At 39.2% G+C, this 18212-nt stretch overlaps 1 pseudogene; it reads right to left on the reverse strand.

Annotated features, from left to right (window-relative positions):
* Positions 1-410: 410 nt before the first annotated feature.
* LOC113219594 lies at positions 411-15171 on the reverse strand (annotated as a pseudogene).
* Between the last annotated feature and the right edge of the window lie 3041 nt (positions 15172-18212).

The following is an 18212-nucleotide window of genomic DNA, read 5'->3' on the forward strand; positions in this document are numbered from 1 at the left end:
AAAAATATATTACTATATATAATATGTACTATATAAAAATATATTACTATATATAATATGTACTATACAAAATATATATTATATAATATATACTATATGTAAAATATATAGTATATATTATATATATATACTATATATAGTATATATAATATATAATATATTATATATAAAATATATTGGCCATGTTGGCCAGGATGGTCTCCCACTCCTAACCTCAGGTGATCCACCCACCTCGGCCTCCCAAAGTCCTGGGATTACAGGCATGGGCCACCATGCCTGGCCAAGTGTCGTTTTATAGCTCCAATATATATTATATATATACTGTATATAATATAATACATAAAAACCTGCTGCAAAATAAACTGAATGGAAAAGGGGTTTGAGACTGTCAGGGCAGAGTCTGTCGGGCATCAGTCCTGCTTGGGCTGCAGCTGCCGCTTCCAGGCCTCGTTCAAGTAAACCAGTCGTTTGTAGTTGATAATGAGAAGAAGGAAGTTCAGCACGTACGTGACGACGCAGATGATGCAGAACTCCTTCAGCACAAAGTACAGAATGTAGGCCAGGTACAGGGACCCCATGACCGACATGATGGAGGATGTCATGAGGATCAAAGCCGCCACGGCGCTTGCTGTCATGCCTGTAAGAGAAGAGACGTGGGCTCAGTCAGGCCTTGGCGCTGGAGAGAGGCTTTCTGAGTGACAAGGACTAACACTGGGTGACTTGCTGCAGTGTTTGAATACTGATCTTCCTGCCAAACTCTGAAAATTGAGAACAGAAATACTGGTCTGTTTCATTAAAATTATACAGGTGGACTCTGCAGATCAAATGCTAGCTTTTCAGGGTTTTGAGATGGGGTTTCACTGTATTGCCCAGGCTGGAGTGCAGTGATACAATCTCACCTCACTGTAACGTCTACCTCCCGGGTTTAAGCAATTCTCCTGCCTCAGCCTCCCAAGTAGCCAGGATTACAGGCATGTGCCACCATACCTGGCTAATTTTTTGTTGGCCTGGCTGGTCTCCAACTCCTGACCTCAGGTGATCCTCCCACCTCAGCCTCCCAAAGTGCTGGGATTACAGGCGTGGGCCACCATGCCTGGCCAAATGCCAGTTTTATAGCTGCAATGTTTTTGATTTCTCAGTCTTTCAGGTGAAATATCACTAATTTCACAAACTAACCTAGTTGAAAATATGCACACGAAGCAAACATGCAGTCTCACAATCACATTAAGCAATGAAGCTGACTTGTAACATCAACAGCCCTAAGACACCAAATGAATAAAGGGACATGAGGACAGCAGCCTTTTCCTAAACCGAGCTGCACACATTTGGTGAGAACCTTCTCTGGTTTTCACTACAGCCTCCCCATCTGTGGAAATTAAAATTTGCTTTTCCATGTTTAGATCAAATTGATTAAAAATCCACAATGAGAGGTGACTACATCAACAAGCTGCTGAGGAGAGGAAAAGAAACTCTTGCTCAACATTTCAGGAAGGGCTCACCCTGGTGGATAAGGGAAACCACAGCTCATTGGCTGTATGTGGGCCAAACCCGATCAAGAAAAATGGTGGACATGTGTGCTAAACCCAGGCTCTCAGTACAAAAAGGCACCTAAAGCCAGGTGCAGTGGCTCATGCCTGTAATCTCAGCACTTTGGGAGGCTGAGGCAGGCAGATCATTTGAGGTCAGGAGTTCGAGACAAGCCTGGTCAATATGGTTAAACCCCCCTCTACTAAAAAATACCAAAAAAAAAAAAAAAAAAAAATTGGCATGGTATTGCACGCTTGCAACCCCAGCTACAAGGGAGGCTGAGGCATGAGAATTACTTGAACCCAGGAGGTGGAGGTTGCAGTGAGATGAGATTGCACCACTGCACTCCAGCCTGGGCAACAGAGTAAGACTCTGTCTCATTTGAAAAAAAAGGGGGGGGGGCACCTGAATTCTGGACTCTATCTTCACATGTATTATTTTTAGTTTCCTGTGGCCAAATGCACATGGAGAATATGTGCATTTATTTTCAAGGACAGAGAAGGCAGAGCATGTTAAATGGCCCTCCTACCCAATGACTCATGGATAAGGATAACAGAAACAGGAACAAAATAACAGGTGGGAGCAGGTTTAAAGAAGTCAATTAAAGAGCTGAAATCCCGGTGCCTGTTGGCAAAAAGAAAAGCAACAAGAAGACGCCTATGGGGTGGCTGGGCCACAGCCACGGGACTAGATGCTTTCATAGGGCACTTCAAGACTAAGGTGCTGCTGAATTACTGCAGGGACTAGCAAATCTGGCCAGCTACCTGCTTTAGCAAATAAAGTTTTATTGGCACGCAGCCATGCTCATTCATTTATGTAATGTCTGTGACTGCTTTCACGCTAGAAGGCAGAGTTGAATGGCTGCAGCAACTGGCAAAGTCAATTTTCTGCCAGGCCCTTTACTAAAAAAGTTTGCTGACTTTACCTATGCTAAACAACAAACGTTTCAAAATTAATGCGGTCACTCTTTTATCTAAGAAAGTTAATTTCAAAATGATACGGGCAAGTTATTTCTTCCTCCATGCCTCTCTTTTCTCAACTGTAAAATTGGGATAACAATCATGCTTACTTCCCAAGACTGCTAAATGAGCTGAGATAATGCAGGGTTAAAGCACTTAGAATAGCGTATAAATACCAGCTCTCCGTTAAATACTACCGTAATGCAACTAGGTACTTGTGGCTCAGGGTAAAATTTCCAGTGGAATTTAAAATGTGCTGTAACTAAATAAATGATGGTACAATTATGCAATGGATTATTCTGCAGCTGTAAAAAAGAATGAAGACATTTAATAAACTGATATGGAAAAATCACCATGATATATCCATCAAACAAAAAAAGAACATGCAAGTTGTAGGATAGAACAGTGGGTATAGCATCTGCCTTTTATATTTTAAAAAGGAGGAAAATTAAGATTGTGTATGTGTACTTTCTCGTATATGCAAAAAGAAACTCTAAAACAATAACAAGCTACCAGTCCGGGCTGAGGAGCAGTGGAAACCATGGAAAAAGAGAAGGGGTGGGCCAGATTTTTCTTTGTGTAACATTTTATATATATTTTTTTTTTCTGAAGGAGCCTCGCTCTGTCACCCAGGCTGGAGTGCAATGGCGTGACGTTAGCTCACTGCAACCTCTGCCTCCTGGGTTCAAGCAATTCTCCTGCCTCAGCCTCCCAAGTAGCTGGTATTACAGGTGTGCGTCACCACGCTCGGCTGGTTTTTGTATTTTTAGTGGAGATGGGGTTTCACTGTGTTGGCCAGGCTGGTCTTGAACTCCTCACCTCATGATCCACCCATGTTGGCCTCCAATATGCTGGAATTATAGGCATGAGTCACTGCATCCTGTCCTTTTAAAGAACTTTTGAACCATGTGAATGGATTACCTATGAAAAAATTAAATTAAAAATGTATCTCAAACAGCTTAGAAGTGAGTACAGATGTTGTGCTCTGGAAACTGTTGGGTTAGTTCAAATGTGCCTCCCACAAAGACACCAACATTAAAAAGCATATGAAGCATCTAAATGCAAGTCAAAAAATGTGAATGAAAAAACACATATGATACATATGATTTAAAATATGTATATACCATGGCATTAAATTAATGGTAAAACAAAAATTTGGTTGTTGCACTTCTATCTTCAAAAGTTAATCTAGTTAAAGGCTTTTCTTAGGTTCTTTGCCTTTAAGGGAAAATGCCTTGCATTTGGGCCTATACTTCATATTCTTCTCTAAAAATCCAGCAAAACGGAAATATGCAGAATACAGAGTGAAATTTCTCCCTCCTCCCAACCAGCAGACCCTTTTCTATGCATTTACATGCATGTATACAAACATGTTTGTCCTATACTTATTATATCATAATTTGCATTTTCACTAAATAGTGTCTTTATCTTTCTAGGATGTAAATATAGATCTCCTTTTTCCTTTAATAGCTACATAGTATTTCATAGTATTTTCTAATTTATTCAACCATTATCTACTTCTAAGCTAACTCCTTTTTTTTTTTTTTTTTTTTTGCTATTTCACACTGTACTGCTATGAATATCTATGTGCAGACATCTTGGTACTTCTGCAAGATAAATACTTAGATATGGAACTGGGCAAACTCGACAGAACTACTGAGAATGATTTAGATTTACAATTTGCCTCATAACAAATCAATTTCAGATAGAAGAGTTACAGGTATTTTTAATGAACCAAATCAAAAGAACTGACAGGTAATGGAATATTAACAATTAAAATACAAAAGCATTGGTATGCAACAAGATCTTTAAAAAAGAAGAAAAATAAAATGCAAAGGTAACAATGGATGGATTTAACTCTAAAAGTATAAAAATACAATACAAATTCATAACACTAACAAAATAGGATAAAGAATGCATAAAATGTTTGTAACATATATAAAAATGTACTATTATTGGGATCACAATAAGTAAATGAGCAATAAAAGGAAATTAAAAAGAGTAAAATTTAAGGTAATAGGTACTAATATGTAACTATTAGCAATTTTTCTAATTATTGTCATTACATGATTAATGTAATGATTATCATTACAATAAAGAAGATTATCATTACAATAAAAAAGAAATTTTACAAAACACGTTTTAAAAATAAAGATGGCTGGAGCTTCAGGGAAACCAAAGAACTGAGGGAGAAGCAACTTGGTAACACCAATAAAAATTTAAAATATCTGTGTTTTTTGATCCTATGCCTGGAAATATATTTTGTGGAGATAATTCAAAGAAGGAAGGAGCAGGAGGTCTGTAAACAAAGTTTATCACTGCAGCATTATTTAGAAGTAAAAGGTGTGAAACCTAGATGTTAACAATAACACTTAGGATAAACGACACTATGTTGAAACAGAGTTCATATTAAATTATTGTTAGTTTTTGAGACAGGGTCTTTCTCTGTCACCCAGGCTAGAGTGCAGTGGTGTGATCTCGGTTCCCTGCAGCCTCCATATCTTGGACTCAAGGGATTCTCTCACCTTAGCCTTTCAAGTAACTGGGACTACAGGTGTGTGTTGCCACACCCAGCTAATTTGTGTATATTCTGTAGAGACGGAGTCTCGCCATGTTGCCCAGGCTTGTCTTGAGCTCCTGGGCTGAAGTGATCTGCCTTTCTCAGCCTCCCAAAGTGCTAGGATTACAGATGTGAGCCACCACACCGGGTCCCAAATTATTATTATTATTTATTTTTATGAGATGGAGTTTTGCTCTTGTTGCCCAGACTGGAGTGCAATGGCATGATCTCAGCTCACTACAACCTCTGTCTCCGGGTTCAAGTGATTCTCCGGCCTCAGCCTCCCAAGTAGCTGGGATTACAGGCATGTGCCACCATGCCCAGCTAATTTTGTATTTGTAGGGAAAAGAAAGAGAGATCAGACTGTTATTGTGTCTATGTAGAAAAGGAAGACATAAGAAACTTCATTTCAAACTGTACCCTGAACAATTGTTTTGTCCTGAGATGTCATTAATCTGTGACTTTGCCCCAACCTTGAGCTCACAGAAACATGTGTTGTATGGAATCAAGGTTTAAGGGATCTAGGGCTGTGCAGGATGTGCCTTGTTAACAAAATGTTTACAGGCAGTATGCTTGGTAAAAGTCATCTCCATTCTCCAGTCTTGATAAACCAGGGGCACAATGCACTGTGGAAAGCCACAGGGACCTCTGCCCTGAACAGCCAGGTATTGTCCAAGGTTTCTCCCCATGTGATAGTCTGAAATATGGCCTCGTGGGATGGGAAAGACCTGACTGTCCCCCAGCCCGACACCTGTGAAGGGTCTGTGCTGAGGAGGATTATTAAAAGAGGAAGGCCTCTTCCAGCTGAAATAAGAGGAAGGCCTCTGTCTCCTGCCTGCTCCTGGAAACAGAATGTCTCGGTATAAAACTTGATTGTACATTTGTTCAATTCTGAGATAGGAGAAAAACTGCCCTGTGGCAGGAGGTGAGACATGTTGGCAGCTGCTTTTTTATTCTTTACTCCACTGAGATGTTTGGGTGGACAGAAGCATAAATCTGGCCTACGTGCACATCCAGGCATAGTACATTCCCTTGAACTTATTTGTGATGGAGATTCCTTTGCTCACAGCTGACCTTCTCCCCACTATCACCCCGCTTTCCTGCCACATTCCTCTTGCTGAGATAGTGAAAATAGTAATCAATAAATACTAAGGGAACTCAGAGACTGATGCTGGTGCAGGTCCTCTGTATGCTGAGTGCCGGTCCCCTGGGCCCACTTTTCTTTCTCTATACTTTGTCTCTGTCTTATTTGTTTTCTCAATCTCTTGTCCCATCTGACAAGAAATACAGGTGTGGAGGGGCAGGCCACCCCTTCATCTGGCGCCCAACATGGGGCCTTTAGGGTGAAGGTATGCTAAGAATGTAAACATTGAGGACAGCCGACCAGAGATTCCCAAGTATGTCCACGGTCAGCGCTGTGGTAAGCTTGTGCACTCAGAGGAACCCAGGGTAACAATGGGACAAACTAAACTGAAAGTAAATATGCCCCTTATCTCAGCTTCATTAAAATTATCTTAAGAAGAGGGGGAGTTGGAGCTTCTACAGAAAATTTAATTATGCTATTTCAAACAATAGAACAATTCTGCCCATGGTTTCCAGAACAGGGTACTTTAGATCTAAAAGACTGGGAAAAAATTGGCAAAAAATTAAAACAAACAAGTAGCAAAGGTAAAATCATCCCACTTACAGTATGGAATGATTGGGCCATTATTAAAGCAACTTTAAAACCGTTTCAAATAGAAGAAGATAGCGTTTCAGTTTCTGATGCCCCTGAAAGCTCTGTAATAGATTGTAAAGAAGAGGCAGGAACAGAATCCCAGAAAGGAATGGAAAATTCACATTGTAAATATGTAGCAGAGTCTATAATGGCTCGGTCAACACAAAGTGTTGACTACAATCAATTACAGGAGATAATCTATCCTAAAACATTAAAATTTGGGGGGAAAAGGTCCAAAATCATCAGGGCCATTGGGACTAAAACCACAATGGCCACCTCCTCCTCAGCTGAGTGAGTGCTGGGGGAAGGAACCTGAAACTAGGCTCCCTACGACTTGGCTGGTGGTGCCCATTATTGCCCAACCTACAGTTCACTACGGTGAGGGAACAATTCAGACTCGCCCTGTAGCGTCCTGTCTGGGTCATGCAGTGGTCGCTCCCTAAGAAAAAGTTGGGGGCGCTACATAAAATAGTCAAAAGCTATTTTAAAAAGGAAACGTTTCACCCACTTTTCTCTCCTTAGAATTCTCCAGTGTTTGTAATTCAAAAAAATCCAGCAGATGGCGCATGCTGACCGACTTAAGAGCTGTTAATGCTATCATTCAACCCATGGGGGCTCTGCAACCTGGATTGCCCTCTTTGCCCATGATCCCCAAAGATTGGCCTTTAATTATAATTGATCTAAAGGTTTGCTTTTTTACCATTCCTCTGGCAAAACAGGATTTTGAAAAATTTGCTTTTACTATACCAGCCATAAAAAATAAAGAACCAGCCACCAGGTTTCAGTGAAAAGTGTTGCCTCAGGAAGTGCTTAATATTCCGACTATTTGTCAGACTTTTCTAGCTCAAGCTCTTCAACCAGTTAGAGACAAATTTTCAGACTGTTATTCATTATGTTGATAAAATTTTGTGTGCTACAAAAACAAGAGACAAATTAATTGACTGTTACACATTTCTACAGACAGAGGTTACAAATACAGGACTGACAATATTATCTGATAAGATTCAGACCCCTACTCCCTTTCATTATTTGGAGATACAGATAAAGGAAAGGAAAATTAAACCACAAAAAATAAAAATAAAAATAAAAAACACATTAAAAAATTGAATGACTTTCAAAAATTACTAGGAGATATTAATTGGATTTGGTCAACTCTAGGCATCCCTACTTATGCCATGTCAAATTTGTTCTCTATCTTGAGAGGGGATCCAACATTACATAGTAAAATAACATTAACTCCAGAGGCAACTAAAAAAATTAAATTAGTTAAAAAAAATTATGTCAGCACAAGTAAATAAAATAGATCACTTAGCCCCATTCCAACTTTTGATTTTTGCTACTACACATTCTCCAACAGACAGTATTGTTCAAAATACAGATCTTGTGGAGTGGTCATTCCTTCCTCACAGTACAATTAAGATTTTACATTGTATTTAGATCAAATGGCTACATTAATTGGTCAGGCAAGCTTACAAATAGTAAAATTGTATGGAAGTGACCAGATAAAATCATTGTTCCTTTAAGCAAGGAACAGGTTAAACAAGCCTTTATCAATTCTGATACTTGACAGATTGATCTTACTAATTTTGTGGAAATTATTGATAATCATTACCCAAAAACAAAAATCTTCCAGTTTTTAAAATTGACTACTTGAGTTTTACATAAAATTACCAGACATAAACCTTTAAAAAATGATCTGATGGTGTTTACTGATGGTTCTAGCAATGGAAAAGTGGCTTACACCAAGCCAAAAGAACTAGTCATTGAAATTCAATATCACTCAACTGAAAGGGCAGAGTTGGTTGCTGTCATTTCAGTGTTACAAGATTTTAATCAGCCTATTAACAGTGTATCAGATTCTGATATGTAGTACAGGCTACAAAGGATATTGAGACAGCCCTAATCAAATATAGTATGGATGATCAGTTAAACCAGCTGTCTGATTTGTTACAACAAACTGTAAAAAAAGAAATTTCCCATTTTATATTATTGATATTCGAGCACATACTAATTTACCAGGGCCTTTAACTAAAACAAACAAGCTGACATGCTAGTATCATCTGCCTTCATAAAAGCACAAGAACTTCATGCTTAACTCATGTAAATACAACAGGACTAAAAAATATATTTGATATCACATAGAAACAGGCAAAAAATATTGTACAATATTGCACTCAGTGTCAAGTCCTACACCTGCCCACTCAAGAGGCAGGAGTTAATCCCAGAGGTCTATGTCCTAATACGTTATGGCAAATGGATGTCACACATGTACCTTCATTTGAAAAATTGTCATTTGTCCATGTGACAGTTGATACTTATTCACATTTTGTATGAACAACCTGCTAGACAAAAAAACAAAGTACTTCCTATGTTAAAAAACATTTATTATCTTGTTTTACTATCATAGAAGTTCCAAAAAAAATTTAAAACAGATAATGGGCCAGGATACTGTAGTAAAACATTTCAAAAATTCTTAAGTCAGTGAAAAATTACACATACAACAGGAATCCCTTAAAATTCCCAAGGACAGGCCATAATTAAAAGAACTAATAGAACACTCAAAGCTCAATTAGTTAAACAAACAAAAAAATAGGAATATAACACTCCCCAAATAAAACTTAATCTAGCACTCTATACTTTAAATTTTTAAACATTGACAAGAATCAGACCACTACTTCTACAAAACAACATTTTACTGGAAAAAAAAAAACTGATTTGGTGAAAAACCAACAAAAATAAGACATAAAAAATGAAAAAGGCAATAAATAACATGGGGAAGAGGATTTACTTGTGTTTCACTGGAAAAAAATCAGCTTCCTGTGTGAATACTCACTAGACATTTATCTACAATAAACCCATTGAAGATGAAAAAAAAAAAAAAAACACCTCCGCAAAAACTAAAAACCCACAATCAAGCATCATCGACTTGCCAAGTAAACAAAATAGCAATATCAAAAAAACAGATAAAGTTGCCATCCACCAAAAAAGTGGAACCACCGACCTGGGGTCAACTAAAGAAGCTGACACAGTTAGCTAAAAAAAAAGCCTAAAAAAAACAAGGGTAACACAAACTCCAGAAAATATACTGCTTACAGCTTTGATAATTGTATCAACGGTGGTAAGGCTCCCCATGTCTGCAGAAACAGCTGCAGCTAATTATACTTACTGGGCCTATGTGCATTTCCTGCCCTTAATTCGGGCAGTCACATGGATAAATAATCCTATTAAAATATATATTAATAATAGTGCATGGGTACCAGGCCCCACAGATGATTGTTGCCCTGCCCAACCTTAAAAAAAAAAATAAATATTTCCGTTGGGTATTATTATCCTGCTACTTGCCTAGAAAAGGCACCAGGATGCTTAATGCCCAAACAACCCAAAATTGGTGGGTAGAAATACATACTGTCAGTGCCACCAGGAGATTTACTTATCACATGGTAAGTGAAATGTCACTTGAGCCACAAATAAATAATTTACAGGACTCTTCTTATCAAAGATCATTAAAATTTAGGCCTAAAGGGAAGCCTTGCCCCAAAGAAATTCCCAAAAAATCAAAAGACCCAAAAGTCTTAGTTTCGAAAAAATGTGTGACTGATACTACGGTGGTGTTATAAAACAACAAATTCAAAACTATCATAAACTGGGCCCTTTGAGGGCAATTATATTATAATTGTAAGGGCCAGACTCACTCATATTCACAGGCCCCATCCGTCTGGCCCATTAATCTGACCTATAAGAGTGATTTAACTAAAAGGGAAGACCAGGTTTATAAAAGGTCAAAATCACCCTATCCATAAAAATGCGGTAAAAAGAGAATTTCATCACTTCAACCAAAGTTAGTTAGTCCTGTTACTAGTCCTAAACATCCAAAATTATAAAAACTTACTGTGGCTTTGCACCACAGGAAATCAAGCTATAAAAACAAAAAAATCATAAGCCATATTATGCTATCAACCTAAATTCCAGTCTAACAATTCCTTTACAAAGTTGTGTAAAACCCCCTTATATACTAGTTGTAAAAAACATAGTTATTAAACCAGATTCCCAAGCTATAACCTGCGAAAATTTTAGATTGTTTACTTGCATTGATTCAACTTTTAATTGGCAGCACTGTATTCTACTAGTGAGGGCAAGGGAGGGCGTGTGGATCCCTGTGTCCGTAGACTGACCATAAGAGGCTTCCCCATCCGTTTATATTTTAACAAAAGTATTAAAAAAAAGTTCTAACTAGATCCAGAAGATTCATTTTTACTTTAATTACAGAGATTATGGGTCTTATTGCAGTCACAGCTACTGCTGCGGCTGCTGGAATTGCATTACACTCCTCTGTTCAAACTGCTAAATATTTAAATAATTGACAAAAGAATTCCTCAAGATAGTAGAATTCTCAGACCCAAATAGATCAAAAATTGGCAAACCAAATTAATCATCTAAGACAAACTGTCATTTAAATGAGAGATAGGCTCATGAGCTTGAAATATCCTTTTCAGTTACACTGTGACTGAAATACGTCAAATTTTTGTATTACACCCCGAGCCTATGATGAGTCTGAACATCACTGGGACACGGTTAAATGCCATCTACAAAAAAGAAAAAATAATCTTACTTTAAATATTTCAAAATTAAAAAACAAATTTTTTAAGGCATCAAAAGCCCATTTACATTTGGTACCAAAAACTGAGACAATTGTAAAAGCTGCTCATGGCCTCACAGACCTTAATCCCATCACTTGGGTTAAAACTATCAAAAGTTCCACTATTGTAAATTTTGTATTAATCCTTGTATGCCTGTTCTGTCTGTTTTAGTCCACAGGTGCATCCAACAACTCCAAAAAGACAACAACCAGCAAAAACGGGCCATAATGACGATGGCGATTTTGTCAAAAACAAAAGGGGGATACGTAGGGAAAAGAAACAGAGATCGGACTATTACTGTGTCTGTGTAGAAAAGGAAGACATAAGAAACTCCATTTTGACCTGTACCCTGAACAATTGCTTTGCCCGAGATGCTGTTAATCTGTAATTTTGCCCCAACCTTGAGCTCACAGAAACATGTGTTGTATGGAATCAAGGTTTAAGGGATGTAGGTCTGTGCAGGATTTGCCTTGTTAACAAAATGTTTACAGGCAGTATGCTTGGTAAAAGTCATCTCCATTCTCCAGTCTTGATAAACCAGGGGCACAATGCACTGCGGAGAGCCGCAGGGACCTCTGCCCTGGACAGCCAGGTATTGTCCAAGGTTTTTCCCCATGTGATAGTCTGAAATATGGCCTCGTGGGATGAGAAAGGCCTGACCATCCCCCAGCCTGACACCCGTGAAGGGTCTGTGCTGAGGAGGATTAATAAAAGAGGAAAACCTCTTGCAGTTGAAATAAGAGGGAGGCCTCTGTCTCCTGCCTGCCCCAGGGAATGGAATGTCTCGGTATAAAACTTGATTGTACATTTGTTCAATTCTGAGATAGGAGGAAAACCACTCTGTGGCAGGAGGCGGGACATGTTGGCAGCAATGCTGCTTTGTTATTCTTTACTCCACTGAGATGTTTGGGTGGAAGAAAGTATAAATCTTGCCTATGTACACATCCAGACATCCCACTATCACCCTGCTCTCCGGCCACATTCCTCTTACTAAAATATTAATAATCAATAAATACTAAGAAAACTCAGAGACTGGTGCTGGTGTGGGTCTTCCATATGCTAAATGCCGGTCCCCTGGGCCCACTTTGTTTTCTCTATACTTTGTCTCTGTGTTTTATTTCTTTTCTCAGTCTTTTATCTCACCTGATGAGAAATACCCACAGGTGTGGAGGGGCAGGCCACCCTTTCAGTATTTTTAGTACAGACGGGTTTTCTTTATGTTGGTCAGGCTGGTCTCAAACTCCCAACCTCAGGTGATCCGCCCACCTCAGCCTCGCAAAGTGCTGGGATTACAGGCATGAGCCACCACGCCCAGCCCTAAAATTATCTTTAAAAGCAGAAGACTGTAGGAATAGTGGATATGTAAAGGTGATGGGATTATGAATATGGTTTCTCATTAATGTCCCCTCAATATATGATATTTTTACAAGGCTACAGAGTCTATAAAATAGAAAACACATTTACAGGGAAGATGGGAGTGATAATTTCCTGGAATGGGACTGGTTTTTCTGGACATCATGAGATACTGCTGTCCATGATTAAACAGCAATTGACATAAATTCAACATTAATATAATAAAAATCTTAGCGAATCAAGTTTTCACAATACAAAAATGTTGTACATGCTAGTGGTTCTATAAATAACACATGCTTTTATTTAACATCAAGACACTTCAGCGCAAAGACACAAAGTACTAAACGGAATATAATGAACTTATTTTTGTATTGATAAATACTTACCAAGTAATAACTGTAGTATATAAAATATAAGTCCTAAGACACTGTTTGGCTGGTTTAATACACCATCCTTTCCAAAAATGGAATCCAAAAGACCAAATTTTCAACCCCATCTGTAAAATAAGGAAAACCTTGAGAACATTATCCAATTCTAAAATCAACCAAGTTGTCAAATGTCTTAAATGTCCTGTGTTGAGGGAGTGATTTACCCCAAAGAGGGAGGCCAATCACTAGATTTCTGATTAAAAATAATCATCTAAAATGAACATATCTAAAAGTGCCTGTATACCCATCTGAATCTCTCAGTTGCCAATTTCTATATATTCTCTTTTCCAAAAGGTAGGGCAAAGTATTCATTTTCCAGTGGCATTAGTATTTGCAGAAGGAGACTTCACTCTGCTTAAGCCAGGGTCTCTTAACAGTGGACCACTGACATTTTGGGCTACATAATTCTTTGTGTTGTGGGGTGTTCTGTGCATTACATAACAGTACCCCTGGGCTCCACCCACTAGATGCTGCCAGTACTCCACCCCAGGTTTGACTACCAAAAACGCAGTCACAGCCATTGCCAAACGTCCCCTGGGACACAACTGTCCCCAGTTGAAAGCCATAGATGTAAGTTGTGCTATTTATTCACTCAAATAATATAGATTGAAACGTTGTTTCTTCACAAATTTCACAAAGATATGCATTAAGAAATATACTGGGAATGTATTTTTTAAATGTAGGGCCAGGCATGGTGGCTCACACCTGTAATCCCAGCACTTTGGGAGGCCGAAGTGAGCAGATCACGAGGTCAAGAGTTCGGGACCAGGTTGGCCAACATGGTGAAACCCCTGTCTCTACTCAAAATACAAAAAATTAGCTGGGCATGGTGGCGTGCACCTGTAATCCCAGCTACTTGGGAGGCTGAGGCAGAAGAATCACTTGGACCAGGGAGGCAGAAGTGGCAGTGAGCCGAGATTGCACCACTGCACTCCAGCCTGAAAGAGCAAACCTCCATTTCAAAAAAAGAATGCAGGACAATATCAGAAACTATAGATCTTTCCTGGAATCCTATCTCAGAAGTTAAAAACCTGATATATTGTATACCCTATCAGGTTTTATTTGGAATTTAACTTTAAATCTTGGATTTGACTTAACATTTTTAAAACCTGATTTTCTTTTTTTAAATTGTTAATACTTATTTGACAAAACTTGATACAAATATCAAATTAACATTCATTTTGAATAAAAAAACCTTTAAAGATAATGTTAACTCTGGATGGAACAAGAGTGCTTCTTAAATACTAAAAAACATAACCAGTTATGGTGTTAAGTCAGTAGAGAAACACTCTAAATGAAATCTAAAGTTTGGTTCTGAAGACAAACTGCCCCAAAGCAAGGATAAATCAGTGATTCTTCACTGGCCATATACTTTAATGGCACTCAATGCCCAAGATAGAGAATGAAACCCCTGCATAACAGTGATGTTGGGAGAGAAGAATCACCCCGATTTTACAAACCAATGAAAGCCATGAAGTTTTTCTTTTTCTTTTTCTTTTTTTTTTTTTTTTTTGAGACAGAGTGGCATGGTCTCGGCTCACTGCAAGCTCCGCCTCCCAGGTTCACGCCATTCTCCTGCCTCAGCCTCCAGAGTAGTAGCTGGGATTACAGGCACCCAACACCATGTCCAGCTAATTTTTTGTATTTTTTTTAGTAGAGACGTGGTTTCACCATGTTAGCCAGGATGGTCTCGATCTCCTGACCTCATGATCCGCCCACCTCAGCCTCCCAAAGAGCTGGGATTACAGGCATGAGCCACTGCGCCCAGCTGCCATGAAGATTTTTATTGTACAATTATACAACCCTTTTTTTTTAAAAATATTTTTTTGTAGAGTTGGGGCTTTGCTGTGTACCAAGGCTGGTCTCCAAGTACTGGGCTCAAGCAATCCTTCCACCTTGGCCTCCCAAAGTGCTGGGATTACAGGCTGAGCTATCACACCCAGCCATACATTTCAAAGAACGTAAAATAATTTCCATTATATTCATGCATTCTTTCACTCATCTAAATACTCATTGAGCATGTACTGTGTGCATGTGCTGGGGATGCAGAAGTGAACCAGCCAGACAAGGTGCTGCCCTTGTGGACCTTAAATTCTATTTAGGGAAGAAATAAACAGGTAAACAAATGCCAGGTTACCTGCAGAAGTGGACACACCTGGTGACAGATACACAGGAAAATTAGAAGGGGAACCTCTATATCAGTGCTTCTGAAATTTTAAAAGCGCAATCACTTTGGGGTCTGGTTAAAATGTAAGCTTTTCCTTCAGTGCATCTGTGGTGAGGCCTAAGATTCTGCATTTCCAGAGAAAACAACCCAAAATGAAAAGCTTGCAGGGGATACTGACGCTTCTGGTCTGAAGACCACATTTGGAGACCACAGCTGTGGGAAGAGAAGGGGTGCAGGAAGCTCCTCTAGCTCGATGGTCAGGAAGGACTTTTTTCAGGAATTAAGTTTTAAATGAGATCCTGAGTGATGGTAAGCAGTCAGTCTCATGAGCAATGGCAAGTCAAAGGCCTTGAGGTAGGAATGAGCTGTGGGTGTGCCAAGGAAGGCCATCGAGCCTGGGGCATGGTGATTGAGGAGAGTGACAGGAGAACTAGGTGCGAGTCCAATCATTTACATTATTTAGGGCCTTGTGTGTAGGCCGTGCCAAAGAGTTTGAATTTTATTCTAATTGCAATGAAAGATGTTTAGTAGCTTTCAATCCGGAGAGTGAGATAAGCTTATTTATGATCACTCTTTGATGTTGCATAAAAACAAACTGCTGGGGGCCGGAGTACAGACAGGGGGAAACTACATGCAATCGAACCTCTGAGCGCTACTCATCCCAGGCAGGAATTCAAATTTCAATCACTGCCTTTGGCAACAGCAATAAGTGGCATACTGCCAAAATGATCATGGCTAAACAGAATTTTTATATATTCAAAGCATTGGTCTATGCCTGATTATTCATGTAAGATCACATGGGTTTTTCCTTGAAAACAATGCCATAATCCACAAATGAATATATTATCAGAGTTATACATGCATAAGGTTTCAAAATAAAAGAACATCAAAGCCTTCTAATACAGAGACGTTCCCGCCTCTAGCCCTCCCCAAGCTCAGTTCTCATCCCCAGAGGCATCCACTTTGATGTCCGTTAACTGTTTTCACTCTTATTTACCTCCACATTTCTAAATATGCTTACATTGCTATTTCTTTTTTTTTTTTTTTTGTGACAGTCTCACTCTGTCGTCCAGGCTGTAGTGCAGTGGTGCGATCTCAGCTCAATGTAACCTTCGCTTCCTGGGTTCAAGCGATTCTCCTGCCTCAGCCTTTTGAGTAGCTGGGATTACTGGCACCCGCCACCACACCCAGCTAATTTTTGTATTTTCAGTAGAGATGGGGTTTTACCATGTTGGCCAGGCTGGTCTTGAACTCCTGACCTCAGGTCATCTGTACACCTTGGCCTCCCAAAGTGCTAGGATTGCAGGCATAAGCCACCATATCCGGCCCTAAATATTATCTTTTGACTTTCTAATACAGTAAGCCGGAATGTAGCTTTTTTTTTTTTTTTTTTTTTTTTTTTGAGATGGCGTCTCACTCTGTCAATCATGTTGGAGTGCAGTGGTGCGATCTGGGCTCATTGCAACCTCCACTTCCCAGTCTCAAGCAATCTTCCTCCTCAGAACCTTGAGTAGCTGGGACCACAGGCATCCATCACCATGGCTGGCTAATTTTTGTATTTTTGGTAGAGATGTGATTTTACTATGTTGCCCAGGCTGGTCTCAAACTCCTCAGCTCTGGTGATCCATCTGCCTTGGCCTCCCCAAATGCTGGGATTACAGGTATGAGTTACTGTGGCCGGCCAAATACTACTTTAAAAAAAAAAAAAAGTTACTATGTAATAGAAAACTTCAAATGCATATACACAAAGTGAACAGAAGAGTGTAATAAACACCCATGTATCATTTTGCTATGGTAAAGAGAAAAGGTATTATAAAAACAAAACACACACACACAAAAAAAAAACAAAAAAAACCCCATGTACCCATCACCTAGCTTCAATAATTATGCCTTTCTTGTTTCATCTCCACCTCTACATTCTCATCACTTGAGAATTACTTTCAGTTCTTTTACTTATTTTTAGTTTTTGAGACGGAGTCTCGCTCTGTCTCCCAGGCCAGAATGTAGTGGCACTTTCTCAGCTCACTGCAACCTCTGCCTCCCTGAGTTCAAGTGATTATCCTGTCTCAGCCTCCTGGGTAGCTGGGATTACAGGTGCCTGCCATCACGCCAGGCTAATTTTTTGTATTTTTGGTAGAGCCTGGTTTCATCATGTTGCCCAGGCTGGTCTTGAACTCCTGAGCTCAGGAGATCCACCTGCCTTGGCCTCCCCAAGTGCTGGGATTACTGGCGTGTTACTGTGCCCAGCTAAAATTTTTTAAAATTTATTTTATACCAAAAACTTCAAATGCATATACACAAAGTGAGCAGAAGAGTGTAATAAACCGCCATGTATCGTTTTGCTATGGTAAAGAGAAAAGCCAAATAAAAACAAAACAAATAGACAAAATAAAACAAAAAAAACCCCACATACCCATTACCCAGCTTTAATAATTAAGGCTTTCTTGTTTCATCTTCACCTCTATGTACTCATCCCTTGAGAGTTACTTTTAGTTCTTTTATTTATTTTTATATTTATTCTTTGAGATGAAGTCTTGCTCTGTCGCCCAGGCTGGAGTGCAATGACGCGATCTCGGCTCACTGCAACCTCTGCCTCCTGGATTCAAGTGATTCTCCTGTCTCAGCCTCCCGAGTAGCTGGGACCACAGGCATATTCCACCACACCTGGCTAATTGTTTATATTTTGTAGACCTCAAGTGATCTGCTCACTCCAACCTCCCAAAGTGCTGGGATTACAGGCACAAGCCACTGTCCCCAGCCACAAGTAAGTTAAACTTCTGATTACCTTTATTTACTGATTCGTTATTGATATTTTATAAATCATTTGCTTTTTTCTTTGTTGTTTAAATTTTTGTTACTAATAA

This window comes from Piliocolobus tephrosceles, unplaced genomic scaffold (genome assembly GCF_002776525.5).
Source record: "Piliocolobus tephrosceles isolate RC106 unplaced genomic scaffold, ASM277652v3 unscaffolded_76, whole genome shotgun sequence".
NCBI classification, from domain to species: domain Eukaryota; kingdom Metazoa; phylum Chordata; class Mammalia; order Primates; family Cercopithecidae; genus Piliocolobus; species Piliocolobus tephrosceles.